The sequence below is a fragment of the Myxocyprinus asiaticus genome, chromosome 39, assembly GCF_019703515.2.
Source record: "Myxocyprinus asiaticus isolate MX2 ecotype Aquarium Trade chromosome 39, UBuf_Myxa_2, whole genome shotgun sequence".
Taxonomy (NCBI): domain Eukaryota; kingdom Metazoa; phylum Chordata; class Actinopteri; order Cypriniformes; family Catostomidae; genus Myxocyprinus; species Myxocyprinus asiaticus.
Genome location: NC_059382.1, coordinates 24,849,966 through 24,866,199, shown reverse-complemented (window position 1 = coordinate 24,866,199; position 16,234 = coordinate 24,849,966). Strand labels below are relative to the sequence as shown.

At 38.1% G+C, this 16,234-nt stretch overlaps 1 protein-coding gene across 3 annotated transcripts in view; it reads right to left on the bottom strand.

Moving 5' to 3' along the window:
* LOC127430307 (nucleoredoxin-like) overlaps positions 1-16,234 on the bottom strand; it is a 100,596-nt gene that overhangs the window by 44,684 nt on the left and 39,678 nt on the right. The window lies entirely within an intron of this gene.

Below are 16,234 nucleotides of genomic sequence, written 5' to 3'. Positions count from 1 at the left end.
TGTACATCTGGCTAGACCTTGTCTTATTTAACACACACACACACACACAAGCTGATGTCCTCCAGCTCACTGATCCCAGAGCATCTTTACTGGTGTAAAATGCTGTTAAATCAGATAAGCGGGGATTGGGCACTCGTACATAGCTGATTATACTGACAATTCTCATTGTCTAGCTTATGGCCCACCAAACTTCCAAATCGTTAAAATATCCAACCTCTTGACTTACTTCTGGCTTGCCTTGAACTGCCACAGACATCCAACAAGGGAAACTCTTTCAGCCTATCACAACCACTATAAATCTGCTATTAACCGTTAAATGACAAGCTTAAAATCAAACACGTGACCCAACAGTCATGACATAGGCTAAATGTGTCTTCCAAAAACAAGGGCAACATGTCCTGTGCAATCAACATACATATTTGTTGTCCACATTGCCTTGAAACATGGACAAAATGCTGGGCATTAGGCCTCTGTTCTTATGCTACATTTAAGTGTACCTGGGAAGCTCCTATGTCAGGTATCACCTAGAATTATGATTTTCTTATTGGTAAATACAACTTTGCTCAGTCATTCATGTGGTTGTAACTAATTATATTTCCAACTCCTCTTGAAGGCTGCGCGCATTACAGATTAAATGGTCCCACACCATTAGCTGTATGTTTCACAATTTCCGGTCTCCTTTGATGGGAAGATCGGATCATTTTACTGACTTGAATATTTGAGTCTTGTTCAGCAAAATGAGCGAATCTTTATTCAAGTCATTTCGTTCATTTGAGCAGAATTAAATTAAATTGTTACATTTTCAACAGCCAGAAGGGACCAGAAGACTCGAGAGGTGAACTAATCATTTCTGTTTCCTGTGTGAGCAATGCAAAGCATATACAGCTGTCACGTGACAAAAGAACGAACGACTCGGACCAGAAGACTCAAGAGGTGAACTAATAATTTCTGTTACCTGTGTGAGCAATGCATAGCGTATACGGCGTTCACGTGACAAAAGAATGAACGACTCGGACCAAAAGTGTTGAAAGGTGAACCAATCATTTCTGTTTCCTGTACAGCGCCTATGCGGTTTTCACGTAACAAACGAACGGAGGTTGCGCAACGCACATGCGCGGCCAACACAAAATGAAGGAATCATTCTCTGAGACTACTCGTTCTTCTGAGTCACATAAAAGATTTGTTCAAAATGAACGAACCGTTCATGAACGACCCATCACTAACATTCACATCACCAGCGACACTATCCCATTCATTTTCAATGAGAGCACAGCAACTTCCGGCAACACAAGCTGTCGTGAGCATTGGCGACAGAGATCGCCGTGGGGCGCGACAAGTTGAGAAAATGTCAAACTTTATGCAAATGATGAGCGACATTCGCGAGCAGCTACCAATGAGAGTGAAGACAAAGGAGCTTACCTCATCCGTGTCCAGGCAGGGTGAGTGTGAGGTACTGGAGTCGACTCCAGTGTAGGCAAGGTGGAGAAGTTAAAAGTTTCTGTGAGCGATTTCACTGCTCTATATCATTTGTCTTTAACCACATACATAGTTATGGCCTAATAAAATGATATGTGGAAAACCGTGTCGGCATTCTGAGTGAGTTTGATTCATATACTCATATAACGTTCATCTTGTTTAATGATATGATGCATTAAGCACTGCTGCAGGTCATATAAAATGCTCTCCCCTGCAGAATGTGCATTTTTAGAGGCAAAAGGACTGATTCCTTGTCAAATTAATATATCTTAGTTTTATCGGCAGTATAATTTGTAAACAGCATTTCAAACGCTACTATGGCCAGTTGTGCAGTCCACCAATAATGTTAGAGCGGCGGCAGCAGTAGGATGCCCACCAGCGACACAGATCGCAAAGTCTAGCAACAGGCCGCCTGCGGTGTGAACGGAGCTTAACAGATTGATAGAACGACAGCGGTTTGTGTATGCCCTCATGTGTATATATGTAACTTGGCATACATGATAAACCCATCAATTTATAAAAAATATTTTTAACAGGGTTCGTACAGATACTTCAAAGTTAAATTCAAGGACTTTCAAGGACTTTTCAAACACATTTTTATTTGTTTTCAAGGACTATGCTCGAGATGTCATTAAAACAAATTCTTTATTTGTTAATTTTAAATAAAAATATTTTATTCAGTTAATTTATTTTTATAAAACACCACTTATTAAAAGTACAACATATCTCAATGTGCATCTTTAACTACACATTCTCACAGTAACAATTCTTGGGTCATTCATGATGAAACTGATGTGCAACTGTAGTGTGCTCCCTTAAAACGCACTTCGCTTTCCAGCTAATGTGAATAACTGAGTCTGTAAACAGCAGTCCGTATGACTCATGCACTATGTTCCATGTTTTCTAAAGTCATACAACAGATTTACGTGAGGAACTGACCAAAATTGCAAACGGGTCATTCTCAAATATTTTTGACTTTCCAACTTACAAAATATTGAAATTTTCCATTCAGTTCAGTTTTTGCCCATTAACGCTGAGGGTAAACATTTTGTAACATGTTGACATTAATTTTTATTCATAAAAGGACAACTTGGCTGTCGTTTTTGTCTTTTATCATTGAATTTTTATTATTTAAACACCAAGTTAACACTAATGAGGGTTAAATGGGTTACAACACCAAATTTTGAGGGTTAAATGGGTTACAACAAAAATATTGGTGTGAAAATATTAGTTAAAATGTGAATTAATAACTTTTTAATGTGCTGGGAAAAATCCCTATATGCATATTTAAGCAGCCTCTGAACTTTGACCTTAAAAATTATTTTCCACAACTTTTTATATTTAATTTGTTTTTAAACATAAAAAAAAAAAGGTTTTAACATTGATAACACCAATGCCGTGAAATCAAGGGACAAACATTCTTTTTAAATTATTTAAATTACTAATAATAATTTTGTTTTGTTTTTTTGCACACTTAATCGGCCTCACACTAATGCTTGTATTAAAAATAAGTACAAAATAAACACATAACTAACTTTAAATGTCATAGAAGTGGTGTACCATTTGAAGGGGATAAGGATTTTTTTTTTTTCAGACAATTGCTAATTTAAAATATATTTGCAAAAAAATTTGCAAAACAGAGTCAAGCCATTTCATATTATCAATGGTATTCAAATCTCAGAATGTTTTACATTTCATCTCATTTTTTCACTCTGGAGAATAATTTGTAATTAAAACTGATAGTTGCAAGGATTCATACTCATTATATCCGCCACACCAGTATCTATAAAACATTTTTTAAATCCTCCAGTAACAATTGATTGTGATTGACCCATTCTGAACAGCGCTGCCAAAAGTAACAGGTGCCACGTGACTAGTGTTGGGAAGTCCGATTCATTTCCGCGAACAGGTTCTATCAGACAGTTAGTTTCCATGAACCGGTTCAAAAACCAATTCAGCGGTTCTTTTACGTCATCATGTAATGATGTCTCTAGCACGTTATTCTAACATCCTGGAGTCATGTTTCATGCTCAAACATTTAAATAAAGCCATATGTAAATGCACATGGCTGATTGTTACCTTTTATTCAATTAAGTTATAATAATAATGGTGTTTATTGTCATCAGTGTTTCATTCTGTGATCCTGCATGTCGAATACGACTGATATTGATTACATCTTGGATAAGTTTCCTACACTGAAGATTTGCACCTAAAGCACCCAATAAAGACACTGCACGCAAATGCGGGTATGTTCTTCGTATCTTAAATTTTATTTAATAAAACTAGTCATAAGAATATTTCCAGTACGTTTTGTTGAAACGTACAGTTCGCTCCATGCTCTTTCATGTCCTCGGTACACACATGCTCATAGTATCAGCAGCTCACTCATCAGACTCCTCGGTAATCCTCAGCAAACTTCCACAGTTCGTGGACCGGCTCTTACGGTTCTTTTTGAGTCGGACACGACCGAAGAGCTGACTTCGTATTGTCATGTTTTTCCAAAAATAAATAAATAAATTTAATTTATTAATGATTTAAGCAACGTATTTAACAATTTTCTATAATTCAAGCACTTTTTAGCACCTCTTGGTAAAAATTGCTATTTTCAAGGGTTCTCCAGGACTTAAAATTTGAAAAAGCCAAATTCAAGTACTTCAAGCACCTTGTATGAACCCTGTTTTAATCTATAGCATTGGTCGAACAAATTGTTAGTTGCCCGTTAATTCAGTTAACCAACTACATCCTTAATATGAACGTCTACGTTGTGTAAGCAATGCTTAAATGTACCAAAGCAACATCACAATTCCCATCTGAGAGATTAACAAGTGTCAGTTGCTGTGTTTAAAAGGCAGGGAGTGGCTAAAGCGAGTGTGTGTGTTTTAGTGAGAATGAAGCAGACAGCTGAGCATCAAGACTTTCAGGGTCACTTCAGTTCATGAGGCAGCTGCTAACTGGGCAGTTCTAGCCCATAATGGGCAACAGTAGGGTAGGGGGTCAAAGATCACGGCTTAAAACAAAGAAGCAGGGACGTTCTGGCCTTGAAACATACACATCAGTCACCTCTAAACAATCTCTGCACCCCAGCAACCCACATGTCCCCAGCGAGTCTGAAGCTCAAACATGGAGACGTCTTTAAATAAACACTAGCAGTCTTCAAAGACCTGCCATCCAGTACAGGATGCGCTCTCAGCTTGCAGCTCAGCATGGCAGACCTCTCCTTACCTACAGCCGGAGTCAAAGGTCACACAACCTTCATGACCTCAGGACTCCCGGTGTCTCCTTGCTGTAACATCCATAGTTCGGGGCTCGGTGACCAGACATTCAAGATGGAGTGATTCTATTAACTTACAAATACGTTTCCTAATATGATCGGAACCCTCAAGAGTCTCGTAATTCATCTCAAGTGACTGACTGAGGTTGACAAGCATAAAGCATAAGTTGAAGAGTAATGAATACAAAACCTCATTAATTTCAAAATTCATTATTGAAACCCAAATCAGTTCTAATGATAAGAAGGTGCTGTTTAACAAGTCTGTTTTCCCATCCAATGGTCATGCAGGAGGGGATACTCTGGAGGGGTGCTTTTTTATGGTTTCATGGCTGGGAGAGCAAAAGTTCCCTTTTAAGAGTTAGTCTTGAGTCATTGGTTGACTTACTGGCTTTTTTTCCCCTATAAATCAGTCATTGGTCTCAACCCACTATGGCAGAACAGCTTGGTAGTAAAGTATTGCTTAATGGAGTTGCTTTTGAATGTTACAGTGCTCCATATATCTTTACTCTGCCTGCTAGTTGTCCAATGGCCAAACATGCAAAATTTGTCAATTGAGGGATGAAGAACTGTAAGAAAACCATTTATAATTTTAACAGAACAAATTGTACTAGAAAATCATGTGTGACCATCATTATGTTAATATACATTTTACTGTATCTCAGAAAAACTCACGATATTCTGCTGTCAAATATTTTTGCATATTGACTGTTTTTTCAGGCAGCCAGTTTCCTACATAGATGTGCTTGTTTCATATCACTCAGTGGTCACTTTCTTGGCACATATTAAAATAACTTATATTCAAGTCAATAATTAGCGCTTTATTTTCATAAATAAAGCACTAATCATTAGCGTGCTACACGCAAAGACTGTGTGCTATGTCTTATCTAATTTAATCCAAGTGCAATTTTCGTGCCAGCACAAATCACTTGTGGGCATGGGTGGGAGTATTTGGAGTACTTGGGAGTATCTGTGGGTGTATGTGTGCAAACTATAGGTCATGGTTTATTTTTCAGTTATTATTATGTTTATATTTACAATTGTCTTCATTATCTAATTTGTATTGGTATTTTTCCACCTCTTGTCTTAGAATGATGTTTAAGTCACTGCAAAATGGGACGGTGGAAGAAGGGTAAAATGTTTGGATGTTTTAATTGCATACAGTCCATTTACACTACCAACTTTTTTTGAATGTGCTGTCTCTGTTTATATCGCTGGTGTCTGACAGGAAATTAAATATATAATAGGGTGCAGACATTTCAATATCCGGAGAAGAACCTCGGAATTAAATTGCACTTGACCTAGCCCATTAGCACTTTGTGCGCATGATTTCACCAAACACGCTTTAAGAGTGCTAGCGCTAGCACTCTTAAAATAGGGCCCTTGATGTACATTTATTTTTGTTACTTAGTAAGTAGTCATTAAGTGGGATAATGTACAGCCATCTAGTCATGATCACAAAATAACCCCTTTAAGGTGACCCATCGTGGTTGTGGTTTATTTTGCGAGAATGACCAGCTAAAACTGCATCCACACTAATCCACTTTCATTTGAGAACTCAGTTTTCAGTTTCCTAATGTCATTGTTTTCCAAAGTATGTTGTAATGGACAGTATTTTCGAAATTTGCGGTGGAGGAAAATGTCGTTCCATTGTGGATAAGAGGCGTAAATGTAGCAAAATCAATAACTTTTCAATCTAAAACATTAATGTGGACATAAGATTTTAATCATCAAACCTAAACTGAGTCATCTAAAATTTGTAAAGTGGCCCAGTTTAACTGAATTCACGCTTCCATTAAACATTATATAATGCAATAATGTTTGTCAATTTTATTAATTTGTACACAAAATTTTTACCAAACACATAAATTATTTCCCTACTATAGAATATTATGATTAAATTGAAATACTTAAGACTGTATTTCTGATCTTGACCTGGACATCTGATGTAAATTTGTAAGGACCTCTTGCAGAGGCTGGTAATAACCAAGCAAACATTGAGAAATCAACCAGTGACCCAATGGAGTGAAGGAAATTCTAGGAAGAATGAACCATGTAGTGTGGTAGAGCGAGAGAGGTCAGCGTACCAAGTACTGTACAGTGTGTTTATTTTCCTTCTAAAGTGGATTGGAAGTAGCTTCCTTCAAGTGGTGTGGCCGAGTACCGGACCCTTTAATGTGAGCAAATAGGCACAGACAAACACGCTCAATTGTTTCGCCTCCTTGTTCCTTTATGCATTGTGTATTTGCTCTGTGGACCTTGTAGAGCGGTAGACTATTAAGACCGGAAGGAAGGGGAGCGGTGAATGCTACAGTCATACAGTGCTAACTTTAGCTCCAGAATTCCTTCCATTAGCAGCAAGAACTGCGATGAAAAAGTACTTTTACACATTTGGCAGAAGCATTACAGTGATTTACAGTGAATTCTAAGTATGTATTTTATCAATATCAAACACATGACCTTGCCATGCTCTACCAGTTGAGCGACAGAAACAAAGACTACATGCCAGCTTTTACCTGAATTCACTGCTACAGTCCAAGCTTTTACAATGTTTTTCCCTTTCAGAAACGTTAATATACTGTTTTATGATGTCTTATGCACTGTGTAAAGAGTCATTTAACCATAAACTACGATTTTACTCGGCAATTGTTTACATAAGGTTTTTCCTGTGCATAATGTGCATAGCTGGAACGTGTGTATTGCAGTTAAGCAGCGCAGAGTATGACCATGCCACTGGGCCCACAGCCTCGTCAGAATGGTGCGATTAATGTTTTCAACTGCTGGAGATAAAGGACTCCCTGGAGAAAGAAATGGAAATAAAAAAGTGAGAGAGAGAGAGAGAGAGAGAGAGAGAGAAAGATAGAGAGGGAGAGAGAGAGAGATTGTGGCTTTTGGTCTAAAAAAATTTATGTTAGACAAAAAAAATAGACCTGAAATTGTAGCTGCCACGCCAAACCCTGGCTGCAGGCATGTTTGAAGGTCACAATTTGAGATGACCACAAGTAGTGCTTGTAAAACTGCAATGGGACATAAAACTTTCAGAACAACGTCTTAGCTGTGTCGAAAAAGTCACAATTATAAACACTCTGGCCTTCATGCTTAACACTAGAGCTCATGAGAGGAAATTTATAGCAGACGTCATTCGCTCCCATAGAAAATAATAAATACAAAGCACTTTCCATGAATATGCTACAAATTGGTATCCCATTTCTAAAAAAAAAGAAAAAAGAAAAAAAGAAACAACTTTAGAGGCACAAGTCCCATGTTTTTGTTGTGAGAACCATTAGATGTTAGGATAACTTATCTAACATAAAATGAACCTAGGATGAAAAGTGGCTAGTTTTAAATACATAAAATGCCTGTCTCCTGTCCTTAAAATTTTGATTTTGGGTGGTCCCAAAAAGGAATTAAATAATCATTAATTTCATAATTTTGTCAAGCTCCGTTGAATTGATATTCAAATTGATCAAATTGCGTGTGCATGTTATGGGTGTTTTGCAGGTGATTTACTAAGAAAAATCGTAGAACTACACGTGCAAATATCAGTAATGAAGTGATGCTGTACAGAACCGGCAGAGTGTGGCAGATCACAGTGGTCTGCTGCATCGTCCACTACAGCGCATAGAACCAGCCCGCAAGATCGAAATTACACAAATTGTCTTCAGCACAGATTTGTGGGTGCATCAGCGCTGTTGCCTGGTCTGCATAATTATTTTAGTAAATCTGTGTATAAATAAACAGGGCTTTCACCGAGTGCAACTCATTCCTAGTGAATTCCCCCCTACACATCCAAAATTTTTGTAACAGTGTTGCAAAAACTGCAAACATAATCTGAAATGAAAGAAAAGAAAAAGAAAAGAAAAGAAAAGAAAAGAAAAAATGGTTCATAATATTTACTTGGATCTTGGACATTTCCTAAAGGTTAAGCACCTCTTTTCAGTGTCCATTTGTTGGAGGAAAAAAAAAAAACTTTTTGCACTTTTGAAGAGTTCCAGGCCCTGTTTTGGACCCTTCTCGTGAAAAGTGCCACAAAAAGTAATGGATGATATTTGTAATTGCACCACAGTTAGCCTCTGAGTTACTGGCCTTAAATAATCCATTTTCAACCCCAGAAATGTGTTTCTCCCCAGAGGAACTGCGTCAAGCACAAAAGCAGCACACATCAGTTCGGCAAAGCTCTGTCTGGAATGCACTGGTTGACACAATTTATAAATAACCAGCAGAAACAGTCAGACACAAAAGCCTATGCTGTTCAGCCCCTCCACCGAGCCGTCTACTCTGGGCAAAGCAGCTTTGGTTGAGCCATACAAGCTTTAACTTGGCTAGCTCCGGCAGAAGGCTTTGCCAATAAATCAGAGAATGTCAAGGCAACCTGGCTGCCAACAAAAGACTGTGTATGTGTTTGTGTGTGCCCGAGCGATGAAAGCAAGAAAGAAAGCACTGCCTGCAGCAGTCTAAAACGATTTATGAAACAAGGCATAAAATGAGGCACAAATCCATGAAATTAGCAGCTCAAAATGATCTGTTTTCCACCCATTATGATAGAAAACAGTCAGGGTGGGAAAAATGCATCACAAACAACTATTCGGACAACAAGCCTTTCCAGAACCATGTAGCTAATGTGGTGGAGTTGATTAGAGCAGAGTGAATCAGCCTCAGCTCAACTCAGATTTAAATCATCTCAGCCTCTCTCAGCTAACACCATACACAATTTAATCTGGTAAACCTCAGTGTGACCAGACAAAGAAGCAATTTGGGGGCTGCAATGATGGTACAGTGTATGCAGTTATGTTCAATTGGTCACAGCGCAGAAAACTGGACTGTAGTCTTGGAAACATGCCAGTATTTGCTTGAACTGCTGCCTTTATTAAAAAAGCAAGAGACAAGGGAAGAATCATGGTGACTGGGACTATAACCTGCACTCTGAGACAAGCTACAAGAAGTGAACAATATCACTATGACATCAAGTGTTATCAAATGTCTACAGTATTTAATACCATTGTATTACTACTAAAACACGACTTAAAATGTTTTGTTTCAATAAGAGCAGCCATTAAGTTACAATTAACCGTTGTACAAGCGGCATCCTGTATTTTTAAACAATGACCGGATAACTGTAGAATAACCAGCTTATTACACTAGCTACATGCTACTATGAGTAAATAAATGGACATGAAATATTGAGTTGAAATTACTTGATTATGTGAGACAAATGAGAGCATTTAGTGCTTTGAGAGACATGAAACTAGCACAGTGTAGGAGATTGGGGAAATGGTCAAAGTTTAGAGGTCATTACGCAAACAATATTTGACGAACACAGTGATTGACCGATCAGAATCAAGAATTATATAGAGATGTCTAATAAATGCTTATATTGCCCACCCCCAATGCTAATGTATTTTTAGTACTAAAACATGACATTATGTTCTGTTGAAATCACTATTTAAACTAGATGTGTCTGCCTCACCTACTTCAAGCGCATCTAATTAAATGCTGTTCTACATTAACAGGATTGAGTGAACTTACCGTTTCCTGTGTGCTGCCCCCAACAAGCTTTTGAATAGCACTTACCGTAATGCACATGAACAGCTGCGGGATGAAATGTTTCCTTCTATACATGTGTGCCGCCAGGCACAAGCGAAACCGACATTTGTACATACACGGAGGCCAGCGCTATATTGTTCCCCAGGGGTTGTGGGACATGCTGGAGTAAGGGGGGAAGGGACCGCTACTAACACAAAAGCATGAACGATTACTTTTCAAGTTTGAGAGAACCTTAAGGTGAGTGCAAACCTGCTTCAGAATTATGATGGGATTCCTATTTTACTTTTTTCTTCCTTCAGGTTTTAGATTATCAAATGCAAACCTGCAAAAGACAATGATTTTATCAACTAGCTATGCTCACTTCTGTTGAAGCTAAAGTTAAAAACTGATCAAAAATTCCAAGAGAAATTTGGTCTTGGACTCAAATGTGAGAGAGAATGTCTTTGTTTAATAATATAAACTGGTAAAAGGCATGCCACAAGCAAACCACATTCCCTGGAGAGTACTTAAAATGCCATTGCTATGCACTCTCTGTTTTTGATTTGGAGGCAATTACCACATATGATTTAAGACATGAAAGGAAGAGTGCATAGAACTATTCACATAAAAATAGGGCTTTCAGTAGTTCAAAAACATTAATCACGATTACTATCTTGATTTTGTGTGTTTAAAAAGATTGATCTCAAATTCTGAATTTGACAAAACTTGGTGACATTTCAGGTATGTTCAGCTTCGATAAAAGTCCGTCCTGGATTTGATTTTTAAACGTATTACTCATTAAGAAGGGATTTTGCAATCATTTACTTTTGGGGAAATCGTAGGTATTCTGCAGAATGGTTTTTAAGTGACAAGCATTTCACTTCTGCCAAAGTTTCTGAAACTTTTGCTGGGTTCTGAAGGTGCAGATTTCGTGTGGGCTTGTTTATAATCGAGAGCTTAGCTATGGGATTGTTGTGTCCTATTGAGACATGGACACCTGCGCTGGCACTCTTGCAAATGTTCACATGTAAGTTAACAAGTTAAGCTCAATCAACAGCAAATGTGGCATAATGTTGATTACCACAAAAAATAATTTCAACTCTTCCCTTCTTTTCTTTAAAGAAAGCAAAAATCAAAGTTACAATGAGGTATTTTTGCCTTATTCTTCAATCCACCTTTTTGATAATCAACAAAATACCACAACTACTGTCAATTGAGCAAAACTTGTATAGAACCTTGAAAATCCCTCTTATCTCAAAAGTTAACATTAACTTTGGTAGCCCTAAAAATTACATTTCCCAGTACTAAATTGTAACAGGAGTAGTGTCATTGTAGTACAGTGAATGGCAATACTTCTCCTGTCCTTGTCCATTTTACTTATCCAGTCAGCCAAACCAGCAACTGTAGCAATTAGGAATCAAACCATAATTTTCTGCTTTCTGGTGTAGTGTAGTTTTATCTCAGCTAATGCGACAGCTGAAAAGCATGTGTTTTTTTTTTTCTTTTTCCCCCAAGCAGTACCATGTTCACTTGTGCAACATTGTTCCCTCAAACATTTCTGGGTGGTCTTGTTCATTTAGTGGGCAGCTAATGGGTTGGTCTGGACTGGTTCAGCTCAAGCTGGTCTTTGCATGGGACTCTTTAGGGTCTTGTTTCCATTCAGAAAGTTTCCTTGAAAAGAGCGATTCCTCACTGCAAAACCAAATGCTCAAGGTCACCATTATCCCTATAATGAGCTCACACACACAATGCAAATAACCCGGCTGTTTAATTGAGAAAATAAGTCAGCCGATTCATTGCATACACCCCACAACAAAGATGAATCCTACAGCCTTGCCTTGCAATGTGGAAAAGGGTAGCTGCAGAATCGGTAAGGGATTTTGCTCTACCCTCATGCTTTCCAATAGAACTTTCCCAGACATAGATGATTCTCCTCACTGGCTCAGGTCCATCAACAATTAATTTGATGTTCTTTGATTGTCTAAAGCTCTGTTTCCTCCAATATATTTTTCAGTCTCCAGTGACCAAGCCTGATTAAGCCGTTACTTCATCTGAACATCAAAACCAACCAAATTTCTCATTAAAGGAGTAGTGAGAGAAGTAGGATTGTCTGATTTGTGAATGAACCGTTCATTTCAGTTGAACCTTTTCAATGAATCAATTAATTGATGGAAAGAAGAAAACAAAAAACAGTCTAGAACAGGGGTACTCAACTAAAGTTCCAAGAGGTCCGGTCTCTACATTTCCTTCCTAGCAAAGGTCCGGATAATAATACGTTGCTTACACGTGTCAAATGGCTATGAAATTATATAATATATATTTCTGAACAGTTTTTATAACTTGCCACATTGGCAGCAATAGTACTTTAACAAAATTAAAGTAATTCCTAAACAGTCCAAATAGTCTCTTCAAAACTGGGCAGGGATGAGAACATTGGGGGCCCAGAGACAGCCAAAGTAGTGTGGTCTGAGAGACCTTTTCTACCAAAAGATTAAACTATTTCATCAAGATTTCATCAGTCGAGGGCACTTGGATATGAATATTAAAAGATAAGATCAACAGTTCGTTTTGAAGGTGAATGATAGCAGTCCAGTTTTTGTGTTGAAATATTTGTACATTCAGAATATATGGGACATAGGAGGCCTTTTAACAGATAAAAAACAATTTATGGGGGTTCAGGGGTGTCCCCTGAATGTTTTCTTTAATAAAAATGTAAAAGTCTGAATGGACCATTTTTATATTTTCCTTAAAGTGAGAATCTACTAACAAACAAACAATTTACATTACAACAGTGAAGCATTAAAATACTGTTTGTTTATTTAAATATAAATAGGCTTTCCTTGCCACCCATGCCATGATGACATCTGAAAAATTAGAACAAAAATCTGTTTATTGTGAAAGGCTTGAAACATGCTGATTAATTAAGCTAAATCTAGATGGAAAAAAAACATTATAGTCTGAAGGCGGCATTTTAACTTGTCCTGACACAAACCTGGCTTACCTAAACTGAATCAGGAAAAAATTATGTTAATATGTTGTTTTCCAGTATTTTTCAAAAGACAGGAGTTTGAGTTAGTGTAAATTTTGACACTAAAATTTTCATTTTTACTGCAAATGTATATCGGCCCCAAATATCAGTTATCGGTCTCCTTGATTATTAATAATCGTTATTGGTATCGGCCCTGAAAAAACCATATCAGTCGACCCCTAATTTTTATGATACTTTTATGATGCTTTTATTGTCACTTTTGAACTTAACAGGCCCAGTCCTCATTCACTTTCATTAGATGGAAAAGTGTAGCCACAATATTGTTAACTCAGAATTGCAGTTCTAAAGAATTGGAACAATATGAAGGTTAGTAAGTGATGAAAGAATACTTTTTGGGTGAACTATTCCTTTAATTACTTCTTATGGTTCACATCAAACATCTTATCCCATTGTTGAAACCAACCCCTCCAATAAACCAATGATTTCCTCAGAGACCACAAACATAAAACATCTGAACAGCTGAGCCTTTTTGTGTTTTAATGAAAACCTCAGAGATATGGGAGGAAGAATACTGGTTGCTCAGTATTCAATGCTAAAATATTGCCTTCTGAGTTTGCCTTCAAGTACTGGTCAAAACACAGGTAGCTTAATGATTCATAACAAGGAACAAGTTTAACAGGACAGACCAACTTTGAACAAAATGTCCATTGTTTTACAGTTTGATATTTTGCTGTATAATGCAAAGAAATTCATAAGTTCATACACTTCAGGGGCAAATGTATAAGACAGGGGCAAAAGGGGCAAAAGTAGTATAACGGCCTACTGCCACACTACTAGATCAAATGAGCTACTTAAAAGGTTTATTCAATTAATTTAAACAGCCACTAAATTGCTGTTATGCTGTGCTCCATTAGTCCCTGTTCATTAACAAGCTGAGAGTTTAACAAAGGGTAAAAAATAGGCAGGATATCCTGTGTAGAGTTTTCCCATTCCGCAAATTACTCACTAGCAAATGTGCACTGCTATCCTTTTGAATAAACCAGTTTGATCTGTCCAAATTACAGCCACATGTTGGAATTGTGGCCAAGTGGTCAGTGTAAGTGCGCTGACATTGAGCTGTTGCGCTTATGTGGGAGAACCGGGTTCAAGTCCAGCCTGGGTCATGTTGCTATCCCATTCCCCTCCTCCACTCGTCCCTTAATTTCCTTCCTCTCCCAAATATCTATGAATAAAAAAAAAAGGCAAAAGGCCAAAAAAAAAAAAAAAAAAAACCGCTTACAGCCACATGAGCATCCAATTTATATTTTCAGGAAGATTACGCTCATCATAAGGGAGATTACCTCTGTACTCTGTTAACCCAAGACTCCTTCACAAACAGACACTGAGCCAAGACAATCCTTTCCAAATTAAAACCGTAGCTATTTACTCTGAGCTTTTACTTAAAGGGATAGTTCACCCAAAAATGAAAATTCTTATGTTGTTTCAAACCTGTATGACTTTCTTTCCTCCGTGGAACACAAAAGAAAATGTTAGGGAGAATGATAGTCTCAGTCCCCTTTTATTGCATCTGTTTTCCATGAATGGCAACATTTCCTTTTCATATTTGGGTGAACTATCCCTTTAACCATACAAAAGAGATCTGCCCTTAAGTATCCCTGTGGCTTTATAATGGAGAGAGATGCCAAAGAAAGAGTTGTAATGCAATTATTTTGGTCTTTAATAACCTGCATTCCTGAAGTGAAGTCAGAGGGATTGTGGTTTCTTTTAGCTGGACGCTGTGGACTATGGTACGCTCTGATAGTGGTAGGACAAGAAACAATACACTGCTTTTAATGCGAGGATTGGCCTGGGGGATTTTATAAATGGTAATACTCCAGTTCTGAAGAACAAATTCAGCTCATCTTGCCAGGTCACAATTTCAACACATTCCCACAAGCTGACATCATAATCACGTTCCAGCCAGAACAAAATCTACACCGCGGGTACCGAAGTGCTTTCTTTTTCAGGCTTGACAGCCGTATTCTTTACAGTTGTCCAACAAAAGCTCAACACGCATTCAATAGCATGTAATTATGATGACAGGCTCTCACTCTCCAGTGCTGTTAACAAATCAGATTGTTGTAATGACATTGATGTAAATTAGTGTAGGAACATCCAGCCTAACCCAACAGTAGGCAAACATACACATACTCCTTGGCTCTGCAATGGCCTCTTAGGGGCCGTTCACACCGAACGTCCCCTAAGAGGCCATTGCAGAGCCAAGGAGCCATTGCAGAGCCGCACTGTTTTTCAATTGCTTTCCATGTAAACGCACTAGACCGGTGTCTTGCTGTCAATTCCAAATCCATGGGTAATTACACAGTGGGCGCAAGTCACTCTGCCGGGCTTCCCGCAAGGTCAACTTACCGTCATCGTTGCATTCTGTTACCAGACCACCAAGTATTCCAGAAGCCAGTCAGGACACAGCCTCCCACTCCTTACTTCAATCCCCCAATTCCCATAACCCCCTGAACTTGATATACAATTATCAGCAGCAACTTTACATTTCCACAAAAAAAAGGCAATTTAACATTTAGTAGGGTTAATGAGTGAATAATAAATTTTTTAATGAAGTCTGAAAACAACCCAACTGCGGGAAAATACAAAGAGAATGGAAAAAGTGAGAGAGCAATCCGCCCTTGTCCAGAAGGCGAGTTTAATCCTTGACACCAGTCAAAGTGCTCAGACATTGCAGACCCCCACAGTTCATTAAAGACTGCAGTCGCACAGAAAGGCTTAACCCAAGAGCCTTTGCTTTGAGATGGACCTCTCAGCCCAGAGGGGGGACATCCACACACAACTAGACACAAACAACATAAAAGAACTGAAGACAGACTCTTTATGATCACAGATAACACATCTGTCTGGGCTGCCCTCAGATCATACACACCTCACACGTACAGCCCAGTCAAACAGTAACCAGGTTAAAAAAAAGAGGT